Genomic DNA, 27187 nt, shown 5'->3' with positions numbered 1-27187 from the left:
TTAAAATTATGAATTTACCTTTAAATTAGGAGTTTTTGAATACAATTATTGGTTACATTAAGACTTAACAAACAGTTTCTCTTTTTAAAGAATCTTTTCAGAGAAACTAAGATTCTGTAGAAACAAAACAAATGAGCAAAAGGAATAAGAATTGAGTTTGAATTATAGTCTGCAAAGAAAGGAACTTAGTTTCATTTCCAATGTAAGTTTTTCTATTTTAAATAAAAACTAAATATTTTGAGTATGCTTGTACATTAAAAATATATATATATCTGGGGCTCCTAGGTCGCTCAGATGGTTGGGCATCTGCCTTAGGCTCAAGTCATGATCTCAGTTCTGGGGTGGAGCCCTGTGTTGGGCTCCCTCCTCAGTTGGGAACCTGCTTTTCCCCCTCCCTCTGCCTCCCCCATCCCCTGCCCCAGGCTCCTACTCTCTCTCTTTCTCAAATAAATAAATAGAATCTTTAAAAAAATAAAAATAAAAATAAATTTCCTTTTAACTAACTCTTGATTATGTGGCCAGTTTTACCAGTCTAGTTTGTATTTTATAAAGGGGTTTCTACTCTATTCATTTACTTTGATATTATCAACAGCCTCTGCACTCTAAATATAATTTTATGGAGGTAATAAATAGAGCTTTAATAGTAACATAGTTTATCTGTTGTGTTCAATCCTTTCTGAACAAAGTATGCAGTAATAAAGTATCATTTATCAGAAAAATGTTAAATTTAGGCATAAGTTATTTTTACAATATGAATAAGGTTCTGCTTTATCATTTCAAGTTTCCTTAAAGCTATATATGGGTCCTTCATATAAATTGTACAATGAGAAACATTAGTAAATATTTTATTTTATTTATTTATTTTTTGAGAAACATTAGTAAATATTTTAAAAAACTAAGTAAAAGGGACACCTGAGTGGCTCAGTGGTTGAGCGTCTGCCTTCAGCTCAGGGTTTGATCCTGGGGTCCTGGGGTTGTGTCCCACATTGGGTTCCCCATGAGGAGTCTGCTTCTGCCTCTACCTATGTCTCTGCCTCTCTCTCTATGTCTCTCATGAATAAATAAATAAAATTAAAAAAATAAAAAGCTAAGTAAGAAGTGATCCTTTGTTGCTCAGAAGGAAGTTGTGATCCTATATTTGAAAACAGATATTGAAGTTCAGAAATGTGATGGCAATGATCTTAGCAAGTACACTTGTAGAAGATTGAGTCTGAAAATAAGTTTAAATATAAAGCTTATAATATTTGATACATAGTGGAAATAGAATGCATACTAATATTGTATTTAAAAGAACAATGATTGCATGTTATAATTTGTATTTTTATGCTATCTTTATTTCATAAAAAAACAAGTAAAGACAGAAACCTCAAATTATATCAATAAGTTACACTGCAACCATAACTAAACAAATAAAAATGCTATGATAAAGAATTGTTATTTTGGAGTTTCTAAGGATTTTACCAAGATGGTGAGATAGGTGGTTCTTGACTTTCTCCTCTCCCACACATGTACCAAGTATACAGCTACACACAAGTCAATTCACTCTGAGAATTATCCAGAAACTGGCTGAGTGACTCCTACACATCAAGTGACAAAAATACCCACATCCAAATGGGTGGGAAAGGCCTTTCTTGGTGGGAAAGGCCGAGATAAATTCTCACCATAGACCCCACCCCTGGCACAGCGCCTTATAATCAGGAGAGAACTTTTAACTCTCAATTTCTCCCTAAGGAGCAAAAAGTTTGGACTGTACATCTAGTGCCCCAACTTGTAAGGCTGCCACCTGAAGGGCAGGTCCCCAGATCACTTAGCGCTGATAGCCAGTGAGGCTGGGCATTTATGAGTCCCACAGGACCGTGTTAAACAAAGAAAATCAATTTTTAAGTGGGCACACAAGCACATTCAACAGCTATGCCTCCTGGGCTTAGCAAAGAGAGAGCAGATAATCAATCGATCAATCAATCAATCAATCCTATCTCCTAGTTTCTCCATGGAGAGGATTGGACTGCATAATTTTCCAGCTGCTGCCTGAGGTTGCAAGCTCTAATCAGTTTGCATATAAGAACTGATGGATCCTCTCGGAAGACTGAGAGGGCTGGTGGGCATGTTCCTTGCCATTTCTCCTGGGTTCACCCCAACAGTTAAATTAAGTCTCCATAGTCTCCCTGGAAGAGGCTTGTCTACATATCTACCACCCAAACTGTTACATTATAGCTATACCCCAAGGGCCTGTCCCCAAAATCATCTAGGCCAGGATGCTGGCAGGTCACAGCATTCATAAGGCCTCTGGCCCACATAAAACAGAAGCAGCTCTAATTGGGTATAAAAGTACTCTCAGAGACTGGCTATTCCCTCTGACTCAGCACACAGTGTGTAGGCAAAAATACCCAACTCCCAGTTTCTTCGTGTTAGGGACTAGACTATATATCTACCATCCTGACTTTCCTAAGCTGCTGTCTGATGTTTGGGCTTCCAACTGGCTTGCATTAGGTAGCTGAAGGGAGGCAATAGGTAGACATCTGGGAGCCTTACCTGACATAGGGGCATTTTCCACACCTCTGGGACACTGACAGGTCTTTATGCATCCTTAACTGAAGCAGCAACTTGGACAATCACAAAAGTTTAATAGTCAACCAGGAGCTTGGGCTAGGCAGACTGATGAGGTTCAACTCCTAAATGAGGCCAGTCTTTTAAAACTGAGAAAGGTAGCTGTTTTATCTAATGTGCAGCAATCAATTAAAAAAAAGAAGAAAAATGAAGAAACAGAGGAATATGTCCCAAACGAAGGAAAAAGACATCTCCAGAAACCTTAATGAAACAAAGTAAATGTTTTATTCATCACAGAGTACAAAGCATGTTTGTAAAGATGCTCGCCAAAGTCAAGAGAGTAATGCATGAACAAAGTGAAAACATTTTTAAAGTTTTTATTTATTCATGAGAGACGCAGAGAGAGGCAGAGGCAGAAACAGGCTTCCAATGCAGAGCCTGATCAGGACTTGATCCCAGGACCCCAGGATCAAGTCACCCAGGTGGCCCCAAAGTGAAAATTTCAACAAAGAAAAAGAAAATACAGAGAAAGATAGAGAGAAAGAACCAACCAGATGAAAATTATAGAAGTGAAGAATGCAATAATTAAACTGAAAAATTCAATAGAAGGTTTCAATAGCAGACTAGATCAAACAGAAGAAAAGATCAGCTGGTCTGAGAGAGGAAATTCAAATAAATAAAAGATGCAAGACGAGCCATTACAGTTTTATTGCAAATAAATAAAATCAGAAACAAAAAAGGATCATAAGGGACTATAATGAACAATTATATAGCAACAAATTGGATAATCTAGAAGAGATGGACAAATTCTTGGCAACATACAACCTACCAAGGCAGAATCATGAATAAATAGAAAACATCTGAATAGAGCAATTATAAGTAAGGAGATTGAACTGGGAATCAAAAACCTCTTAGCAAAGAAAAGTGCAGGACCAGATGCCTTCACAAGTAAACTCTGCCAAACATTTATAGAGTTAATACCAATTCTTCTCAAACTCTTTCTAAGAATTGAAAAGATGGGAACACTTGCAAACTTATTTTATGAGGTATCAAAATACTAAGGCCAAATGAAGAAAGTATAAGGAAAGAAAATTATAGGCCAGTATCACTGTTGAACATATATAAAAAAAATCTTCAACAAAATATTAGGAAACCAAATTTAACAGTACATTGAAAGGATCATACATGATGATCAACTGGAATTTATTTTTGAATACATGGATGGTTAAACATCTGCAAATCAATAAATGTGATCTACCACATTAACAAAATTAATAAAAATCATATTATCTCAATAGATAAATAAAAAGTCTTTGACAAAATACATCCTTTCATGATAAAAACTCTCAACAAATTAGATATAGATGGGATGCACCTCAAACATAAAAGCCGTATATAACAAACCCACAGCTGACATCATACTCAATTATGAAAACCTGAAAACTTTTCCCCTAAGATCGGGAAAAAGACAAAGAATGCCCACTTTTCCACTTGTATTCAACATAGTACTGGAAATCCTAGCTAAAGCAATTAGGCAAGAAAAAGAATTAAAAGGTGGCCAAATTGCAAGGAAGAAATAGAACTCTGTTTACAGATGACAAAAGACTACCAAAGATGGTTAGAAGTAATAATTTATTAAAGTTGCAGGATACAAAAATCTTTTTTTTAAAGATTTTATTTATTTATTCATAGAGACACAGAGAGAGAGGCAGAGACACAGGCAGAGGGAGAAGCAGGCTCCATGCAGAGAGCCCGATGTGGGACTAGATCCAGGGTCTCCAGGATCACGCCCTGGGCTGCAGGTGGCGCTAAACTGCTGCACCACCAGGGCTGCCCAGGATACAAAATCTGTATACAAAAATACAGATATAGTATTTTTATATTTATTTAGTATTTTATAGTTATATATTCTATATACTAACACTGTACTATCAGAATAAGAAATTAAGAAAACATAACATTTATAGTAGCATCAAAAATAGTGAAACACTTAGGAATAAATTTAACTGAGGAAGTGAAAGATCTGCACACTGAAAACTTTAAAACATCGATTAAAGAAATTTAAAAAGACACAAAGGAAGATAGTTTGTGTTCATGGATCGGAAGATTTAATATCTTTTATTTTTTTTAAAGATTTTATTTATTTATCCATGACAGACACAGAGAGAGGCAGAGACATAGGCAGAAAGAGAAGCAGGCTCCCCACAGGGAGCCCAATACAGGGCTTGATCCCAGTATCCTGGGATCCTGACCTGAGCCAAAGACAGATGCTCAACCACTGAGCCACCCAGGTGCCCCATGAATTAATATTTTTTAAATGTCCATATCACTCAAAGCAATCTGCAGATTCAATATAATCCCTATCAAAATTCCAATGGCATTTTTCATCAAAACATAAAAGACAATCCTCAAATTTATAAGGAAACACACAAGACCCCAAATAGCCAAAGCAATATGAAGCAGAACAAAGCTACAGACATCACACACTCTGATTTAAAACTATTTTACAGAGCTATAATAACCAAAACAGTGTAGTATTGGCATAAAAAGAGAGATTGATCAATAGATCAATGAAACAGAATAGAGGGCCCTGATAAATCTACAAATATATATGGTCAATTAATTTTTGACAAGGATACCAAAAACACACAATGGGAAAAGGATTGTCTCTTTAATAAATGGTGTGTGGAAAATTGGATATTCATATACAAAGGAATTAAAATGGAATTAAAACCTATCTTATGCTATACACATAAGCTCACAATAGATTAGAAACTTGAACATAAGACCTGAGACCATAAAACACTTAGAGAAAAAACATAAGGAATAAGCTTCTTGACATTGGTCTTGGCAGTGACTTTTTTTTATCTGACACCTAAAGCAAAATAAATAAAAATAAAAATAAACAAGTGGGATTACATCAAACTAAGCAACTCTTCACAGCAAAAGAAACCATTAGCCTATGGAATGAGTGAAAATATTTGCAAATGACATATCCAATAAGGGTTTAATATGCAAAATATACAATAAATTTGTACAACTCAATAGCAAAAAAAAATAGTAGTAAATTAATTTTGAAAGTAACCTAATTAAAAAATGGGCAGAGTATCCAAATAGATATTTTTCCAATGAAGACATACATGTGGCCAAGAGGTACATGAAAAGTGCTCAACATCACTAATCATCAGAGAAATGCAAAATCAAAACCACAATGAGATATTACATCATAGCTTTTAGAATGGCTATTATTAAAAAGAGAAGGGATAAACACATGCTGGTGAAGATGTGGCAAAAAGGGAATCCTTGTACACTGTTGGTAGAAATGTAAATTTGTACAGCCACTGTAGAAAACAGTATGGAAATTTCTCAAAAATTAAAAGTGAAACTATCATATGACTCAGAAATCCCACTTCTGGACATATATCCAAAAGAAAGGAAATCATTGTCTTAGGAAGATATCTGTACTTCCATATTCATGGCACCTTGATTGCCAAAATATGGAAACAACCTAAGTGTCTATTGATAGATGAATGAATAAAGAAAATGTGACACACATACCCCACAATAGTAATGAGCCTAAATAAAGAAGGAAATTTTTCCATTTGTGATACCATGAATGAAACTGGAGGGCATTATGCTAAATGAAATAAGTCAGGCAGAAAAACATGGTATCACTTATATGTGCATCAAATTGAAAAAATTAAACCCCATAGGAACAGAATAATTTGGTGGTTGCCAGGGGTTGAAGGTTGAGGGAAATGGAAAGGGGTTGCTAGAAGGGTTCGAACTTTCAGTAATAAGATTAATAAGTTCTAAGGATCTAATGTACAATATGATGATTATAGTTGATAATACCATATTATATGATTGAAATTTGCCAAAAGAATAGTTCTTAAACATTCTCACCAAAAAAAAGTGACTATGTGAGGTGATGAATTTATTAATTACCTTAATTACGGAAATCCTTTTATAATGTATATGTATATTAAATCATCACTTTGTATACTTAAAATATATTATAATTATATTTGTCAATTTACCTCAATGAACCTGGGGGAAAAATAAAAGTGTCAGGCGTGAAAAAAAAATAAAGTCACTGAAAAATGTTTTAAAAAATTGTTAATGCAAGAAAAAAAATAAATTAAAAATGTTCATGTAATTATACTTATTATCCACACACCATGACAATATCACCAACATCACTATATATATATATATATTATATATATTATATATATAAAACATATTATAATACAATTTCCTTTCTGTAGCTATTGAACCAACTAGTACTTTGCACTGTCTGTTGAGTTTGGCTTTGGAGGGCCCCTCACCTGTGTGAGAGGCACAATTTGAGAAAAGAAGAAAGATGACTGTTCCTTATGAAGAGGATTTGAATGCATTTTTGCAGCTCAGAAAGGTGCCTCTTAGAAAGAGGTAAGAGATGTAAGCAGTGATGAACATTTGCTATTAAAGGTGTGTTGAAGAACATGGAAGAAAAAGCCATAAACAGCACCAGTACCTGAAAAGCATGTGAATTTTTTGAGCTATAAAGATTAGTATCAAATTTGTGACATAGAGGAAAATGAGTGCAGGAGGAGTTTGGAAGAGGCCCACAGGGAAAGGAGGGAAAACTACAGTAATGATGGAGAGCAATGCTTGGGTAGAATCATGGGGGAGAACTGCCTTGAGAAAGATGATTTAGATGCAACAGTGAAAAGTTATATGAATAATTACCTAAAGAAGATCTGTGTAGTGGACTCTCATAATTACATAGCAGTGGTGATCATAAAAGACATAACTGATGAGTTTAAATCTCAATTAGGTAGTACACTCCACTAGCTTCAAATTACGGAGAAATGTTCTTTATGCTAGAGAAAATATAAAGGTGAGAGGATTCTGAGACAGAGCAGTGGGGGTTGGGGGGGGACATTTAGGGATCATGGTAAGAAGACCAGAATAAAAGACTGTGTGGCCTTTACAAATACAGCAAAGATCCAAAGAAATTTTTAAACTATTTTGTGATGATTGTGACAGACCAATAGGAATAAGAGACTAGAGATTATATTCTGGTTGATTAAATTATAACACGTATATACACATGTGCAAATATACGTGTGTATATGTTATGTGCATGTGTGTGTACATGTGCAAGTGACAGAGAACATATGTATGTCAAGAAATAATTTTAAGCCTAATGTGTGGTTACAAATACAGTATGTTAGCTCTGGAGTGTCTCAACTGGGATTAACTTTAGAGGTCATCTCACCCAACTTTTTGTGTCATGATCCGTGGACCTCTCCTCAACATTTCACCCAGGTGGTTGTCTAATCGCTGCCTTGCATTGTCCAGTGAAAATGAACCCACTGGCCCTATGAGGCAGTCCATTCCATTGTCTATAGACAAATGAGTAAACCTGGAGAGAAGTACATTTTTCTCTGTCATTGTGAGAATCACCACCATAGCTCATCATTTTGTTTTCTAAAGTCATGGGGCAAAAACCCTGTAGCTGTCGTCTAGATCAGTGCTATTGCAGTAGCCATTAGCCTCATGTGGTTACCAAATACTTGAAATACTATGAGTCTCAAATTGGGATGTGCTGTACACACCAGATTTTGAAGATTTAGTGCAAACAAAAGAATATATTATATTAATAGTTTCACAAGATAATATGATTAACACAAAATCTAAACTTCCAAGTTCCTTAACTTCTAGGCAGACGTTAATGGTCCTAGAACTACCTTCCTATTCCTGAGATACTGTATTATTTCAGTCAGTGTTTCCCAAACTCACAGGATCAGCAGGTGGCCTAGGTTGCTTGCTAAAGTAGTGCTAACTATGCTGCTTCTAACTCTACTCAGTTTCTCCTGGGGCAGCCTTATGGCAGCCAAGTTTGGTAAACTATGCATTAGGGGAGATTCTACAATGGTTTTCATCTCTATAGGATGTGAACATTTTTTAAACCTTTCACAACCTGGTGAAGTCCTATCTTTGTTAGATTGTCTCCTTCTTCCTACCACCTTCATACACTTTTCCAGCCACTCTGACCTACTTACTACATTCTTTCCTGCCTTGAGTGTGAATTTGTTCCTCCACTTGCCTGATATGCCTCATCCCTGGCCTCCGAGCCTGGTGTACTATACTCACTTTTGCTAATGGCACCTGCAAATAGCTTTACTTCACATTCTCCCCATCCTAGGAAAAGTTAAGTGCTCTTTATTCTGTTTCCCTATTGCAAAAAATAAGCAAATTAAGCTGCACATTTAAATCACCTGGGAACTTTAAAAAACTAAAAGGTCAAATGAGCTTCTAAAACTTCTAAAGCTCCTAAGGATACCAGTTGAGAAACTCGTCTGGTGGTTTGAGCACACTCCTGTTTCCAAGCTTTACCATACATTATTGTAATTATTTGCTTACACATCTCCCATCACCCTAGACTGAGCACCTGGAGAATATGGACAACATTTTGTTTTCTTCATATCACAAATGCTGGGTATGAAAAATACTTGAATAGTTTTTGAGTAAATAGTTAAATGAACTTACTCAGTGTGGGTTGGTGAGCAGACAAGGGATGGAACAGAAAATAGCATGTGAGTAAAATCACTTAAATCTATTTTGAAAAATCTTAGGAGAGATACTTTTCTAAATGCGTGTGCTGATAATCTGGAATATACTTGCAAAAATATAATCTGGAATATATTTGGAAAATGGGTTAACTGTAGGATTAGTTTACTTACTAAAAGGAACAGGTATTGGATATGCAAATTGAAAATTACTTTTGTATAACCAGAAAAAGTAACTGAAGTTAACTAGACAAAAAAGGAGTATTTTGTCCCAGAATACAAAAAAAAAAATATTAAGAGCAGTGTTGGAAAGACAAATAGAAACCTTATAGCTAATTTCTACTCTCAAGGTACTATGAATAATACAGTATTTAACATAAATATGACAAAAACAATAAAAAGGGAGAAAGAAGGTTGAAAGAAGAGAATATATTTGAAAAATCAGCAAATAATTCATTTGAAACAAAAGTAGCAAACAAAACGTATAAATAGTAAGCTTGTGTATACTTAGATTAATATGGAGAAAACAGAATCAAATCACATTCATAGATATTTATGAATTTTATGTTGATGAACACAATGAAGATCAGTATGCAAATCTGGAGACTTAAAAAGCTCACTACTACAAAACTTTAAGTTAAAATACTTGAAAATATTTTGAAAGCCAGTACTGATATGAAATGAAGTAATAATTGGAAATAATTGAGCTAGGTGCAGGTTTTGCAGAAATTAAAAGCAAAAATTACAGTTAAAGTGAAAAACATATAAAAGGATTTGGTCACATCATCTAATTCTACAAGATGTTTGAGATTTCTCCAGCAAATTGCAGTTAATGGGAATTGAGATATGAAGCCAAAGGACGTGTCATAATGAGCATGGAAAAACATTGGGAGAAGTCCCAGACTGTGTCAGAGAAATGTGGAAAGTCTCTCGCTAAGCCTTGAGTAGGAAAAGGTTTTTGAGCCTTGTATTCCCCCACCCCCACCCCCACCCCCAAAAAATCTCTGTGAATATAAGAGTATTAGACAAGCTCATCAGATAAAGTCATTGTTTTGGAATCTTAAACCTGGAGGATACCACTGAGATATCAATTTAGCAATTTTACAGTTGATAGGATCACCACCAACAGTTGGTGACAGAACCAGGATTAAAAACCAGTCTCGCTAATCCCAGCCTAGTTCTCAAATAAGCAATGGTCAGTGAACATGGGACTGACATAACAATATTTAGATGCTAAGTGAACACATCTGGAAAGTGTGTATAGAAAAAGAGGAGAGTGGTGACACTCTCCATGACTGAATATATGATCTCCACAACCATGGCAAGCATATAAGAAACCAAAGCAATGGTGGCAAGGAAGAAATGATATCACATCTTTGGGCAAGTGAAAACATCAGATGATGTTGCAGTGCTGATAATGAGTCCCTCTCTCTGCTTTGTTTTAGTTTCATCCAGATTGCGTGTAGTATTTTGCTTCAAATTCTTTTTTGGGAGCTTCTGAGCCAATCTGTTGACTCCAGTTTCTTTCTACACACCAGCCCCTTCTCATCTTTCCATCCCTCCAGATCTAGTTTAGCAATCATAAAACATCATTTTAATAACATTCTTGCTAGTATTTTAAAATCCTCTTGCCCCTCATGTGTGTATGCACGTGTGTGTGTGTATTTTGTTTTGTTTTCTTCACCCATCTAGCAAAATTTCACCCTTGTAAGCCAAGCGCATCTATCCATTATCTTCTTGCCTCTGTGCTCCACATATATTGTTTAGTTACTTCACTAACATCTTCATTTTGTATGTCATAATAGCATGTCAGACTCAACATGCATAAGATTGACTCAGGAGCTTTCTCTCCAAGCCTTTATCTCCTCCGGACTTATCTTCAGTGTGACTCCACTTGTGACCTAGTTGCTCAAGCCCTCAACCTTAGAGTCCTTCTTGATACTACTTCATTCTTCATCATCCATATCTAGTCTATCACCAAGAACTTAATGCGTTTTGAATTGACTAAAGGAGCTTATAAGTAGCCATATTTGAAGCAAGGTAATCCCTGATGTCTTCTTTAGCAGTATATTCAATAGTTCTGGTGGTTGATGGAATATGGCTGGCGATGAAGAAAGCATACTCTGAATATGTGAGGGTAATGGACTCCTAAGAAGTCCTTGGAATTACAGTAAGGGTTTAGGTGAAAAGACAACAACAACAAAATTACTGAATTCTTGTCCATATAATTAGTGTTGAAAGTGTCAGGAAATACCACTGTGATTCCTAACATTGGTATCCTTACAAATTTCAAGAGAAAAATTTCAAAGTCCATGTCCCACCTCAGACCACAGAAGTCAAAATTTAAGGGTTTTGACCTGAATATCAGTTTTTTTTTTAAGTTCTCAGGTGACTCAAATGTGTAACCAAGGTTGAACACACTGATGAAAGTTTTTAAATTTTCCATTTCCTATATTTAAAATACCTTTTTGTTTATGTCTTCTAGTATCTCTTGTATTTTTTCAAGTAAAATATCAATATATTCAGCTAGCATAAGGAGTCCCTCCCTATCCTGAATACTGCAATATATGCACAGTTAGGCACTTAGAGTTTACAATTTCCAAATATTGTATTTGGCTTTACAAACTTATAGTTTTCCAAGTGAGAAACTACATAATGACTATCTTCTCTGGTAAAAGGTAAAGATACTACAGACAGTTTTGAAGAAGAACCCTGATTATAAGAGTGAAAAATAAAAAGGAAATTTGAAAAATAAATTAAAAATATTCCTCATAAACCAGGTTGATGTTTCATATATTTCTGTCTAGTGTTGTATGTATTTGTGTGTATGTATTGCGCATATGTAATGTACAGATCTGTCTCATCTCCTATGTAGTTTTATGTTCTACTCTTATTCTTTACATCACAACATTTCACATATAATTACCTTTTTAAAAAGATTTTATTTATCGGAGAGAGAGAGAACATAAGCCAGGGGGAAAGACAGAGGAAGAGGGAGAAGTGGACTCCAGGACATGGGGCTCAATCCCAGGACTCTGGGATCATGACCTGAGCCAAAGGCAGACACTTATGGACTGAGCCACCTAGGGGCCAAATTAAATACTTTATAAAGAAGTAATTTTAAACTGTAGCATAATATTTAATCCATTTGCACCAAATTTGTATAACACTCCTCTATTTTTGGATATTTTGGTGGTTTTATACATGTGCTATTATACTTATTCCTATAATGAACATTATAATTCCTAATTCATTTAGGAGTTATTCCAGATGTGTGATTAATAGATTCAAAGTTATGTATCTTTTGAAAGCTATTAAAATACCGTGCCAAATCATGTTCCAGAACAGTATATCCATTTGTTTTCCCATCATCAGGGAACAAAAATATCTGTAAGCTCACTGCACCCTTATTACATTAAGTTCTTCCCAATTTAATGGGTGATGATAGTATTAGAGTGTGCATTTCTCTGATGATTATTGCAAATGAATTTTCTTTCCTGCTTACTGACTGTTTGCATTTCTTTTGCATATTTTTAGTTTACAAACTTTGTGTACTTGTGAAATAATTTTAAAGTAATTTGAAAAAAGCGTTAGAGAATGTAATTCCATTTGAATTTATACATTTGCAGTTATAATTTTATAGCGAATCCAATAGCCACAGATTGTGATGTCTACCTTGGTGAGGTCCTTTGTGTGCCTTTGTGGTTCTCTTTGTATTAGCATTCACTAGCTGTGTGAATTACCACAGTTTAATTCAGTGCTATTAGATAGAACTTTTCCTATAAATATGAACTGCACAAAACAGATTAATCTGAACAGTCTAGAAGTGCAGACAACTAGGGATAGTTGAGAACAAGTGTTATTTTACTATGCAGTGATGTTGGTCCTTGTGAAATTGTTCTAGTGAGAAGACTGAAATGTCATGAAATTCACAGAGCACACGTGGAGAGCTCTTTTGAAGGGGTAATTCTGGCCTTTTGCAGACTTTACAGTTGCTTATATTTCAGACTTGTTAAAGAATGGATTGGAGATGATGACAGGTCGCCATTTAGCAATAGTTTAAAGCAAGATATATTTAGATTGATTGAAAGCTGGGAAAGCTGGGGCCCCCAAAGAGGTGGAGGGCCTAGTGGTGAGTAACTGACGAAAGATAAAGAGGGCTACTGCCTTTTGTGGTGGAGGAAGCAAAAAATTGGGGCCCTTCCCTATGCCACTCTGTGAAATATACATAAGACAGGATTACCAATAATGAGGTTTTAGAGTATGCCAGTGCTGCCAAGTACAGAGCAGTGTAGATGCTAATTGACATTTTCTTTCTTGTATTTTTTTACTTTTGATGGACATATTATAGATGCTCAGTGCCTGCTAAGAAGAAATTCAGCTTAAGCTGCTTCTTTAAGATAAGCTGCAAGTGTCATGGACAGGAATAGACCCGCCAAAGTATAATGTGAAATATTTTTGCATTGCTTTCAATTTCTGGAAGTCTGGGGCAAATAGGCATGCTAACAGCAGTCAGAACTGTAATGGTTCACTCTGAACAAGCATTAATAGGTGGAAGATGAAGCGGTATACTCTGAAATAACTGCCAGTCCTAAAAATAGCAGCTGTCATCATAATTCAAAATTTTTAACATTTATGCTGAGTGTGAAGAATTGCTGGCCACCTGTCTTCTTGTCCACATTTGCAACATAATACAAAAGACAGAGCTAGATTTTATTATGTGCTCGGTAGGGGATTTTCTTGAGGTGGGGGTATATTTTAATTATTCGAACTTGAGGGCCTATGGATATTTAATAAGTAATATTGCAAAATAGTGATTTAGATTTTTCATGTAATTTTGGAGGCTTTTCACAAATAAAGCCAAATATTTTCTCAAAACATATATACTTATGAAGTTCTAACATCTGAGATTGATGTGTATAGTTCCGGCTTACCTGTTACAGTCAATTGTATTCTCCTAGTGTGTAGTTCTACAAAGGAAGTGATTGAAATGAGAGTAAAAAGGAGGTTATAAGGCAAAATGAAAGCCTATACCCCCCATGTTTCTTAATTTCTGAAAAGTTTAGACTGATTTGTGATGACAAAAATCTTATAGCAAAATACACAGAGTCTAAATGAATATTAATTAATGTTGTTACTTAAAAAAATCTATTCCTAATGTTTACATTCATACATCAGTTCCTAATGTTTATTATATTTGCATTAGATATCAAGCCAGACAAACATGTAATTTTACTATACTATCTATTAAGGGTAAGTCTAAAGCATTTTACGTAACTACTGGCTTTTCTTGAAAAGTGTTTCACTGGTTACCCAGTTTTGGATTTTCTGTTAATAGAAAGTCTCCATTTCAGCTACCAATATCAGCTTCCCTTCTATTAAGTCACCAAAGTTTAAGATCCAGTCTCTACCCAGCACAAATCATCCAGTATAGTCAGGAACAGTAAAAGAGCTAATATGGAAAAAAGAGAGAGAGAGAGAGAGAGAGCTAATATGGAACGAGAGTTTTAAAAAGAAAAGGGATACCTGGGTGGCTCAGCGATTTAGTGCCTGCCTTCAGCCCAGGGCATGATCCTGGAGTCCCAGGATCGAGTTCCATGTCAGCTCCTGCATGGAGCCTGCTTCTTCCTCTGCCTGTGTCTCTGCCTCTCTCTCTCTCTCTCTCTCTCTCTCTCTCTCTCTGTCTTTCATGAATAAATAAATAAAATCTTTAAAAAGAAAAAGAAAAGGAATGGATGATGAAGGTGGATTTTCAACTGCTGAATTCAGCCAGATTCTGGAAGCACATTCAGAATCTCTCAGAACACACACACACACACACACACACACACATACACACACACAAATATAAAATAAAATAAATAAAAGCAAATAAAAAGTATTCTACTAGCTGCGATATGAAAACATTGAGTTATCTCATGAAAATTCAGAGACCTTTTGATAGAGTCTGGTTTGAGTTCCATTTCTCTCCAATTTCACAGATGGTTTGAATTAACATCTCTACTTCTTGGGGAAAAATTACGTTTAAAAATTGTACTAAGAACTATATATTCTCCACAAATAGATTTGTAATGGCTATCCTGAGAAATATTTTCCTAAAGGTAGTTTTACTATCACTACCTCCCACGATGTGAAATCTGGTTGATGAGACCGACAGTTCAAATCCAACTTCTATAATTAAGGTTACAATCCTGTCTAAGGGTATAAGTTCAGATGTGTAATTCTCTCTGACATTTCTAACCCCTCGGTGTGGATTTGGGCTGTGAGCAAGAAGCACATAAGAATGCTCATTTCCTCAGCACCAAGATAGCTTTCCTCTCACCTCGGGACTGGCTGGTCCTCACCTAATGTCGGTCCCCTGTGGCAGCATCTCCAGTCCTTACATCTTAATCCTAGTCCATTAAATTCTCAGTATTGGGTTCTCTATCCTTAGTACCAAAATCTTTCTTGGTCACTCTGCTCCCTTTTGGTCTGTGATCATGTGCTCTGTTCTGGAAAATGGTCTTTGTTTTCTGAGTGTGCTTTCCATCCTTGAACTAATCTCTCCTGTTGGTGCTTTCTTCTGATTCTGTGTCCCCACGTGTCCTTCCTTTAGAGCAGTGAATGCCTTGCTGGGCTTGTATTTGGATCCAACCCTGGAAGCCTATCTCTACTCCTTTTCTAAGAAGGAACGTTCGGCTTTCATTCTGTGCTTTGAAGATAACTCACTTTACGTACACAGGTCACCTAAGTTGTGGTAAATTAATGTGATAGAAGTTACCTGAGCATAGAGTGGGCCGAGTAAGCACAACTGAAACTAATACTTATAGCAAAATAATCATTCATTTAGCTGGTAGATATTTATGAAAAACATAGTTTTGTCACATATGTAGGAATCCAGGTTATAGGAACTTTTGGAATAAAGAAAGATTGTGTATAACATCTTCCTGGAGAAAACAATCTCCTTTGTGTATATAGAAATACTCTAGAAAGCTGTCTACTTGCTCTCCAAAACTTTAATATTCCTAATGTTTTTAAAACTTCTGTTTTACCTAAGGGCAAAACTTAGATTAGATGTTAAGAAATCTTTTACTAAGGGGTCTTAGAATTTGTATGAAGGTTTGAGGATGGACTCAATGGGAGTTAGAGTAAAATTCAGTGGAATGTCAATGGAAGCACTAAATATGCACAGACAGTTTAGCTTAGAGGGGGTTATGGGGGCAAATACCCTGGGAAATAGGAATGCCAACTGAATGGGCACTGTGTAGGGTTGTGTATGATCATTATAACATAGTTAGTTCTCTTGTAGAGGCATAGTATACAGTTAAGAGTTCATTTCCCTCGAATCTCTAACTTGTCTTTGATGATAAATTTTTCCAGTTAAGAATTATAGAACTGTTGATCAATTGTCCCAGCCTACACAATGTCAGAAGGCTTGTTCATCATCCTCTCTCTATCCTGAACCATTTTCTTGAATCTGTGTTTTAATACCTAACATGATATTCTTCTGTTTCTTTGTGGTTTATCCTACTATAATTAACCCATCTAGAATAGTCCAGTAGATAGCTGGGTTGTTGACAGTAATTCCTCTATGGTGCATAAATTCTCACTAGTCGAGAGTATATAAGCTAGTGCCCTATGGTGGCTCTCATTTTGGCTGTTAGTGTAAAGCATGGGAGAATAAAAAGTAAGCTGTAATACACATTTGAAAAAGTACTTCCAAGATAAAGTATTATGACATCAGTATTAGCCAGGATATATTAAATAGGGTACAAATGTTCCCACTCTGTGTATTAGCCCTGTGATTTTGGTCAAGCAATCTCAAACATCTCTATTTATTTGTAAAATCGTGATGTTATACCTTCAACTGCACAGTGATATTGTAAAGATAAACTAAGTGCATAAGGGATCCGTAACAGAGTACCTGCCATAGTACCTAAGTTAATGCTCAATAAAGCCTACATTGAGATTCTAGCAGTTCAGAAGTTTTGATGAATGCCAGAAAAAGTTTTCCTTTCAAAATCCATACAACCTTCTTTGTAAAGTGGTCTATGTTGTATTATAGCATCCAGGTAAAGAAGCAGATCCAGAAGTTGCATACTTCTTATGGTTTCTGAGATATGGATTTATATCTCAATCACTTTCTACTTAAACTTGGAGAAGGGCAGATGTGAATATGCTACGGTATCTTATGCAGACATGAGAATAAGATTCAGGGACATCTGGGTGGCTTAGTGGTTGAGTGTCTGCCTTCAGCTCAGGACGTGATCCCAGGATCCTGAGATCGAGGTCTGCAGCGGGCTCCCCGTGGGGAGCCTGCTTCTCCCTCTGCCTATGTCTCTGCCTCTCTCTGTGTGTGTCTATCATGGATAAATAAATAAAATAAAATCTTAAAAAAAATAAGATTCTGTTATCTAGGAAGCAGTTTAGTTGCTTCAGAATTCAAATGTCTTCAAAAGAAAATGCCTGTTTCCCATGAGACCCATTGATTAATGGTTCAGTACATTTCCGCAGAGAGCTGTTGTGAGAATTAAAAAGATGGTACATGTAAAGAGCTTAGCGCATTGCCTTGCTCATACTAAGAGCTAAATAAATATTAGCTATTATAATTTATGTCACTTTCTCCCCATTCACAACAAACTACAAGTGGGCTATATTGTTACATTTAATTGAATATTAGAAAGATGAAACATGGAAAAATTCATTAACTTGTCCATAATTGCATAGTTAATAAGTAGAGGAGCTGGATTTTGAATCCAGAAATTCCTAACTTAGAAGCCAATATTCTTTATATATATATATATATATCCTGTAGTGTGTGCTCCAAGTCCAGAGATTGAACGCTGCGGTAGGGGCTGTTTGAGCACTAGAATCGCTCCATTGCTGATCCAGTATTGTTTCAGTGGAGGACGGATAGAAATTAGCCTTCTAATCTGATTTTGGTGGTTTTAATGTTCTTTTATATGTACAGGACCCCAAAGCAAATTACAGGTGTGTCTGTCCTCCCTACTCTCTCTCTTGCATATACACGATATTAACCTCTTATGAAAATTCCTGTTTATGACTGTGATGTTAAAATTCATTCAATACAATTCACATAAGTTATTTAGCCCCCAAATATTGGAAGTTCCTTTAGTTCTTTCCTCTCCTTTGTGCATATGGTACTTGGGTCTATTTTTGGTCTCATTAGTGGTTTTGAGGAATGCCAGAAAAGTTTGACTTTCATAATCAATATAACCTGCTCTATAAAACAGTCCACATATGGATTTAAGTAAGCTTCCTAAACTTTGGTGTACCATAGGAGGGCGCTTTTAATTTGTTCACTCTGCCTCTAGGGACCTTAAGAGGGACTTGCACTACATTGACTTGGTTCCTCTTTGCTTCTTATTTATATATTGCTTTTTTCTTTATATCTTCTTCTTGGGCAATCTTAACCATATTCATATTGTTAACTATAACTTAAAAACCCATAACTCAAGGGGCACCTGGGTGGTTCAGTTGGTTAAGTATCTGCCTTTGGGTCAGGTCATGATCCCAGGGTCCTGGGATGGAGCCCTGTGTCAGGCTCCCTCCTCAGCAGGGAGTCTGTTTTCCTCTCTCTACTTCTACCCCTACTTGTGCTCTCTCTCACTCACCCTCTCTCCCTCTCTCTCAAATAAATGAGTAAAATATTTTTTAACACCCCATAACTCAAAAATGTGTGTCTCTGCTAATGTCCAGAGATGACCAATAGGAACTTGATGTATGAGCTCCAAGTTCATATCTAGATGCCTACTTTCTCACTTGCATATCCTACATTTTAAACTCAGCAGGTCTAAACCTGAGCTCATCATCCCTACCCCTAAACCTTGGATTCTTAGGTTTCCTCATCTCAGAAAATGGCCTGTCCCTGACATAATTGCCCAAGACTTGGAACTATTGTCATCCTGTACTTCCCTCCCACCATTTCCCATGTCTGCTTAGTGATCAAGTCATATAAAGGTTTTCTCCAAAGCTCCTCTTCATTATGTCTCCTTGTCATCATATGCACAGCCCTGCCTTAGTTCAGGCCCTTGTCATTTCCTGCCCTTGTTGTCAAAGAGCTTCCAAAATTATATTTCTATCAGCACTGCCAGAAAAGTTTTTCTAAAGCACACAACTGATTATGTTAATACGCCTGTCATCAAATCTTCCAATGGCTTTCCATAGTTTTAAGTATAAAACTCCAACCTCTTAGCTTAGCAAACTGGGCCTGGGTAGCTCAGTTGGTTAAGCATCTGCCTCGGGCTCAGGTCATGATCTCAGGATCCTGGAATCAAGCCCCACATAGGCTCCCTGCTCAGTGGTGAACCTGCTTCTCCTTCCATCTGCCACTCCCCCTGCTTGTTCTCACTTGCTGTCAAATAAAATCTTTAAAAAACAAAACAAAACCCCATTGGAAAAAAAAAAACATAAAAAAAAAACGATAAAGTGAAAACCTTAAAGCACCCAAAGAAAAAAAGATACCCTTGCCCCTCAGCATTTAGTATATAATATTAGCTTAAAAAAAAAAAACCAGAAACTAAAATAAACAAAATATAAAAAACCCAAAAACTAGGCAAACCCAAAGACAACAGAATGGCATCTCAAAGTGCAGGGGGAGAAAAAGAAAGCAGAAAATCTTGTTAACCTGGAATCCTGTAACTGGCAAAATAGCTTTCAAAAATGAAAGTAAAACAAAGACTTCTTTAGACACTTATCAGCAAAATTGCAATAACATAAACACTGAAAGGAAACAATATCTATACAAAGATCCAGATTTTATCAAGATTTTTATGGTTTTTATGAAAGGACTATAAATGGTAAATAGGTCGGTAGAGATAGATTTTCTCATTTCTAATATCTGTGAAAGATAATTGAATTTTTCAAGCAATAACAGTTTCAGGGATAGGATTTAACCCAAATGTAGATGCTAAATGTATAATATCGTAACAGCTTTTTTTTGTGGTGACAGATGGTGACTGTATTTACACCGGCGAGCATTGTGTAATGTACAGAATTGCTGAATCGCTATGTCGTACACCTGAAACTAATATTGTATGTCAATTGTACTTCAATTAAAAATAGAAAAAGAACTGTAGCATAAAGAAGCTGGGAAAGGAAAATGGAATACGCGGTCATAAGGTTTTCAAATTATATGTGATGTGCAGTTTATTTGAAACCCCAGAGTGCTCACTTATAAAAGTCAGAGCTAATAGATATTAGTTGAAATAAATACATAAATTGATCTCAAACCAGGCAGGAAGAATAAAAAGGAGCAGAAACAGATGGCACAAGTAGGTAATAAATGGTAAAATGGTAGATGCTCAGCAAATCATATTAGTGTTGTAAACGCATAGCAGCGGATCAGAGGGAAACTTTCATGGTGACGGAAAGGTTCTAGATTATGGCATGGGAGTGGCTACATGATATGCACTTGTCAGATCCCATCATACTGTGCAGCCACAATTAGTGAACCTTATCTGATGCAAATTACAATAAAGCTGTTAAAAAACCAAGAAAACAAGAGTATGCATGGGGAAGAATGCAGAATGGAAAGTGCTCCAAGTCACGTTGGAAAGCGCATTCATATACACAGGTGTGCGTTATATGGGACGAGCTTCCCTGCTTTTGCAAGTTAATAAATTTGTACAATGTTTTGAGAAAATGCCAAAGACCATAAGTAGAAATATCCCTTACAATCTTACCTGTCTAGAATATTAGCACTATTCTTTCTCCTGCATGTTCTTCCAAGCATAAACACACATGCTCACGGATACACAAATACATTTTTCTTAATAAGTTATCCACAAGATTTCCAGTCAATATTTTGGAAGCAGCTTATGTTAAGATAAATTTTTGTAGCCACCGTGTTAAGAGCTGCCTGGAATTCCACTGTGCCATGTGTATTTTCATTCCCGTAGGATGGCCAGCTAGGCTGCGTTGTGGTTGAATTTTTGTCCTTGGAAGTATTGCAGTGAACAGACTTATGCTCACATTTTTTCATTTGCTTTTTTGTCTTCTTAGGATAAATCCTAGGACATGGAATCGTTCAATCAAAGGGAATATACTCCTTGCATGAAGAAGTCTATAATCCCTCCCAAAGATCATGTCCGCTCACACGTCCTCCTGATGGAGTAGTTGGATTGCATGGCCTCACACCCTCACGCACCACTAGTATCATGAGACTTTTGATCTTTGCCAACTACTGGAGAGGTCACCCATGTTGCTCTAGTGTATGCCCTGTGTGCACATGTATGTAAGAGCTTTTATGAGATGTTTCCAGAGGTTTTTCAGCTGCTGTTATAGGGCTCATCAAGCTCAAGACCCAGGAAAAGGTAAGACTGAGGCTTCTTCATAACTGCCCATAGATGCCACAACTCTGATGACTTATGACACACTCTCCAATAGGACAGAACGTGTGAAATGAACGTGAGGAGGTCCACCCCCCAGGGTTGTTGTGAGAGTGTCGGCAGTGAAGTATATAATGCTATATAATGTCACACTCCAACGGAAAAATTGGAAACCACTTAAATGTTCAACAGCTAGGAGTTAGCTCAATAACTTCACCACCCCTATAATGAAACACAGCAGTCACCATAATGGCATTGTAAAAATGAGTTTATTGAGCCAGAAAAATCGTCATGATAGATTCTTAAGTGGGGAAAGCAGCAGGTTATGAATAGGTATATAGGCGATGACTTCACTTTTTTTATATAAATAACTATAGCTTCAGATAACTTTCTAGGTGTATGCAGGTTTATATTCACACTGATTATTTCCAGATACGTAGGTGAACTTTTTATCTTGCAGTTTTATTCAGATTCTTCTGTGATGGATCATGTGTTGCATGTAGCAAGAAAAAAGGCAATTTTATAAGAATAGCCAACACCAAGATTATTTAAAGTACCTTATAGGCACACGAACTGCTTGCAACCCTTTGGTATTTTTTGCAATTGCAAGCAGCAATTCTCTGTGCCGCGGGAAGGGTGGGGAAGCCGAAGCTCCAGCGTGCAGGTGGTGGATCCCAGTTACCCAGCCAATGGGGCAGTGTACTGACCCCAAGCACATGCCTTCTGGCTCCGTTTATCTGGAGTGTTCCTTTTCCTTTGCCCTCTGGTCGGAAAATCCACTGCAGCTGGTATGCATCCCCACCTGTCTCTTCCAGCGAGGGTGAGGATGACTTTAAGCAGCTCCTGCTGCTGGGCCTCAAGGAGGGCTCAACTGTGCCTGCATGGACAGGGCACTGCACCTAGGAGACAGGCTGCTTAGACCTCTGACATGAGCCATTGGAAAGGTGGGTGTGGGAGGAGCATCAGAGGAGCTGATGAGATCACTTGGAGCCCACATCTGCCCATACTTCCCTCATCTCAGGCTTCAACACCATCCACAGAGGTAGGCAGGCTGAAGCGCTGCCTGGGTGAAGGCGAGAGTAATGTGGGGCCGTCAGTGTCTCTGTAGGTCTGGATGACAAATCTCAGTCGACGCTTGGAGAGCAAGCTTCCCTGTGTAGGATGGTCATTCATGAGCCGATTCACATGAAGAGGAAATTGGACAAATGCTTTCATGGCACCCACTTCACACACAGGTTAAATGCTCCAAAGACACACAGGCAGCAGCTAGTCCCATGAGCTGGAGCCCCCCACTTTCTAGGGTGAAGTCACACGTGTGCCAGTGAAGGAACACTTGACACGGTGCCTTTGGCCTTTCCTTCCCTGGGAGGTGAGGTCAGGGGACCCAACAATAGGGCTTTGCCCTGAAATCCCAATCCTACTGCCATAGCAAATGCCTTAATCTGAGTATCCTCATTGGCATTCAAGGGCTCTCCCCAGAAAGAATTCCTGCACCACAGTCCCTGCGTCCAGCTCTGCTGCAAGGAAACCCAACTGAGACCATTGGTACCAAGAGGGGGGCTAGGAGGCAACCTCGAAGGCTGAGGCTTGGGAGCTGGAGTCCACACCAGCCCCAGGGCATGAGGCCCTCAGAGTGGAGCAGTGATAAGAACTAAGTAGCTAAGCGCCACTGAGCTTCTGAAGAGAGCAGACCACAAACCAGGCATTCAATCCCCGATTCAGAGCCATGCGTGAAAGCAGACAGCCTGCCTTACTGCTCCTGGTGGTCAGTCTTTGGAAGACACTGGAGAGTCTGTTCTGTCCACCATGTCGGTGACTTTGTGTGATCATAGTGGAGTACCGAGAAGTGACACGTACTCAGGATGCTTTGGTGACACTTTAGATTCAAGGTGTGCCACGTAAAGGGAGTTTTGAATGGTCTGGAGATCTGGCAAGTGCCGGCACTGTCCCTGGAGGGTAAGGAGCACTCCCCCAGTGGGAGTGGCCACGAGTGAGACAGCCTTCATATCACGTGCTGTCATGCCTCACAGAAGATTCACCACGAAAGTACTGAGCTAGCAGGTGGTCAGGACAGCTTTGCCAGTCAATGGCCAGGCCGTGCTCCTTCCTTCTGGACCCATCTCACCTCCCTTGTCTCTACCTCAGGTCTGCACCTTCCTAGTTCCAGCGTGGAATGCCGTCCCCCAACCCCAAGAGCACCAAAGTGGGGGGTCTGCAGCACTTGGCGGGGTGGGGTTTGGGGGTCGGGGTGGGTACTGAACAACTCAGGAGTGGATCAGAAAACATGGCTATGGGGAAAGGGTACGTACCAAGGATGCTTTGCTTGCCAGTTTTGGGGGGCGAGGGTGCAGGACACGGCATCTCAGAAGGGCCTACTCGGGGACACGGACCGATCTAACTCCATGCAGGCCTGATGGACAGAACTGGGGGCAGTTCAGGAAACTTAGAACAGCAGAAACTTTTCACCACCACGATGGAAAGACAGCCGGCCTCCCTCAGGCGTGGGGAGCTCCCCATTGCTGGGAGTGTCCCAAGGGGAGAGGGACAGGCACTCAGCAGGTTAAAACATGACTGGGGCGAGGTCCACCTCCTCCACCACCCCCACCGTCTCAGAGAAGCTAGGGACGGTTGACCCGGGTGGATCCAGAGACCAGTTAGGTGGAAGAGCAGGATAACGGCCAGCTGTGCGTGAGCCCTGCTGTGGACCCGCTCTTGGGCTTTCCAGGGCTCATCTTGGCCCCCTGGGGTGGGGGACATCGTAACTGGGGGGTTGACACCAGCCCCAGACCTGTGTCTGAGTCCCCTGTGTCTCTGCCACTCCTGGCTGTGCACCTTGGGTGGGCTCCTTAACCTCTCAGTTTGCCCATCTATAAAATGAGGATGATTATACCCATCTGGGCAAATGCTGAAAAATTAAACTAATTCCAGTAGGTGGAAAGTGAACCTCGGGGAGGGAGTGGGTGGCTGTGTTCTCTGCTCTCTTCCCAGCAGCTGGGAGAATGGCCGATTATGGCGGATGCTCAATGCATGTTTTGTGAACCAAGGGATCCGGTGAGGCCTGAACAAGGTAGAGTATGTTCTCAGCCTTAGTGAAGAATGGGCAGAAGGCAATGGAAGACGTTCCCGCCAAGCCTCACGATCATCACTCCCCAACATGAACAGGCATGAACGTGAGATGTCTAGCAGTCCCAGCAGGGTGTTACCCCCAAATCCTGATTACTGGCCTGTGATTGCACACACTTACCTGCTTAGCCAAGAGACCCTACATTGCCCCCCCCCCCCGAGACCGTCTGACTCTAATCTCTCAGAAGGGGCAGCTCCTTGCACCCCCTTTGGTGTAGAGCATTGCACTCAGCCCTCCTCTCACAAGGGCTCCGTGTACAGAAAGGTGGGTATTTGGCCATGAGCCAAAGGCCAGCTTGGGTTCTGGATCCACTGGTTGTGAGCCTGGTGAGACTGGGTGACTCACAAAACCTCTCTGAGCCTCGTTGTCACTGGGATAGCAGAGCTACTTTATTTTCTCGGCACGTGTGTTGGAGCTAACAGCATCTAGAAACGCCTGGGCTAGACTAGGAATTCTGCAAGACCCTCTCCATCGCCCCCCCCTCCCCCCCCCCCCGTGAAAACTTTGCTCAGTCTCTGGTGACACCTACTGGCGCCTGGTCCTTGGGGAGGAGGAAGCCCTGAGACCTGTGGAATCACAGGGTGTTGGGAGCTGGAGCTTATAATACCCCTCTATTACCGCTAATGATCACGACTGCACCATCTCGACCACGTTGCTCACCCACAGCTGGGATCGCCTCCTGCCTGGCTGCTGTCCACCCCCTTGCACGCCCAGCGAACCACTCCCCAAGGAGCACTCCAGCTGCTGAACTACAAGAACAAATGGGATGAGCAAGGCTGCCTGTTTAAAGCCCGCCCTCTGCTTCCCTGTATACTTAGGGTGAACCCAAGTTGGGTGCCTGGACGACAAGACCCCATGTGGCTCACACCCAGCGGGACCCCTGCTTCCATGCACTCATTCTGATCCAAGACCAGCAGAAGCCTCTGAGGGTCCTGGCTTGGACCTTCTGCTGATTCATCGTCATCCTTAGCTCTCAGCTCGCATGTGACCTCCCCTCGGGGCTTCCCTGGCAGACACTGCATGGTCTGCTTGGGCCCCAGCAATAGCAAAATGTTCCAGAAGCAGAGATGCAGGCTGGTGGCAGTTCCCAGCTCAGTCTGTCCTCTCCAGCTGGAATGAGCCCCAGGAGGGCAGGTGGCCCCTGTTTTGCTTCTGCACTGGTGCACAGGGAATGCAGACTTGCAAACTGAGGCACAGTCCACTTGGCCTCAGTGAGGGCCAGTCAGGCAGGAATGCAGCACACCTGCCCAGCACAAGGCCCAGCAGCTGCCCAAGGAGATGGTTCAGCCTCTCTCCCGTACCTGGGAAGAGCACTGAGGTGGGGGTCACCCTGGCAGAAAGAAGCTCCTGCCTCGATTTCTCCTCAGTCTCTAGACATGACTGGAATGGCTTTGTCTAGTCAAGGCCTGCTGTGGATGTGCCACCTTCCAGCCGAGGGTTAGTCTCCCAGGTCAGGGAAGACCGCGCACTGCAGCCCATGCGTATTGGAACTGCTGGTCCAGGCCACTGGGCCCAACACTTAGAATCTCGTTGGGGGGATCCCTGGGTGGCTCAGTGGTTTGGCGCCTGCCTTTGGCCCAGGGCGCAATCCTGGAATCCCGGGATCGAGTCCCGCGTTGGGCTCCCGGCATGAAGCCTGCTTCTCCCTCCTCCTGTGTCTCTGCCTCTCTCTCTATGTCTATCATAAATAAATAAATAAATCTTCTAAAAAAAAAAAAAAAAGAATCTCGTTGCCCCATTTGAACCTATTTCCAGTACCAGCAGCTTAGCTCACGCTCCATGAAAACCGGGGCTGAATTAATGAAGCTGTGGTCTCTGCAGGGCACCAAGCCCGGGGCTTGCAGATGTTAACTTTCACAAGGACACTATGCAGGAAGGGACTCCGTTCAGTACTCTAGGTAAGTCACCTGACAAAGAAGAGGTAACAGGTGAGCCATGAGCCTACGACCACCCAACTCTAAAGCTCCCTCCTGACCACAAGTGGAGGGGCCTGTCTGGCTCCGGTGCCTGGTCCTCAGTGGCCGCGTGGTGTGCATACTTGCTCACCAGGGCAGAGGCGGAGTCCGCCAGGAGCCCTTGTTGGCTCAGACGCTGCAGAAGTCTGTGAGGATGCCCTGCTCATGTCCCCTCCCTGATGCCAGGAAAACCCAGGGACCAGTCTCTCCTCTTGGACTTGTCACCCCCACTCATCTTGCTACACCTCTGTTTGCTTGTAGAAAGATGTTATAGGGACAGAGGGATGAGCATAGCCCTTCCCTGTGGGCCCAGCATGGATGGCAGTCAACAGATTCAGTGTCGGGGGGACTTCCTGACTGGCAATAGTGTCCCTTTTCCATCAAGCTGCTTCTAAAACCTCTCTATGACCTCTGGTCACCTCCAAATTATACTATAACTATGGACACATGCACTCCTTCCAGCCTGAAAGAGGTGAATTGATATGGCTCACATAGCAAAAAGGTCCGAGGTCACTGGGCAGAGGTCCGGAAGTCAAGAGATCCCACCTTCACAGTCAGGATCAAGGTACCAAGCACTTCCATAGATTCCAGAGGTGACCCCAGAGCACAGAACCCAGCAGCACCATCACCACGTAATTACAGAGCACCCGCTGTGTAGAGATGTGGCGCTTG

At 39.9% G+C, this 27187-nt stretch overlaps 1 long non-coding RNA gene across 1 annotated transcript in view; it reads left to right on the top strand.

The window, feature by feature from the left end:
• Nucleotides 1-26213, top strand: part of LOC121483809 — a 46017-nt gene extending 19804 nt beyond the window's left edge. The window contains exon 3 of the long non-coding RNA XR_005985864.1: nucleotides 21111-26213. This is a non-coding gene — a long non-coding RNA (uncharacterized LOC121483809). The remainder of the gene's footprint in view (nucleotides 1-21110) is intronic.
• The last annotated feature ends 974 nt before the right edge of the window (nucleotides 26214-27187 follow it).

This window comes from Vulpes lagopus, unplaced genomic scaffold (genome assembly GCF_018345385.1).
Source record: "Vulpes lagopus strain Blue_001 unplaced genomic scaffold, ASM1834538v1 ctg141, whole genome shotgun sequence".
In the NCBI taxonomy this organism is placed as follows: Eukaryota; Metazoa; Chordata; class Mammalia; order Carnivora; family Canidae; genus Vulpes; species Vulpes lagopus.
Note: the sequence above shows the minus strand (reverse complement) of the source record. Positions and strands in the feature narration are given on the sequence as shown.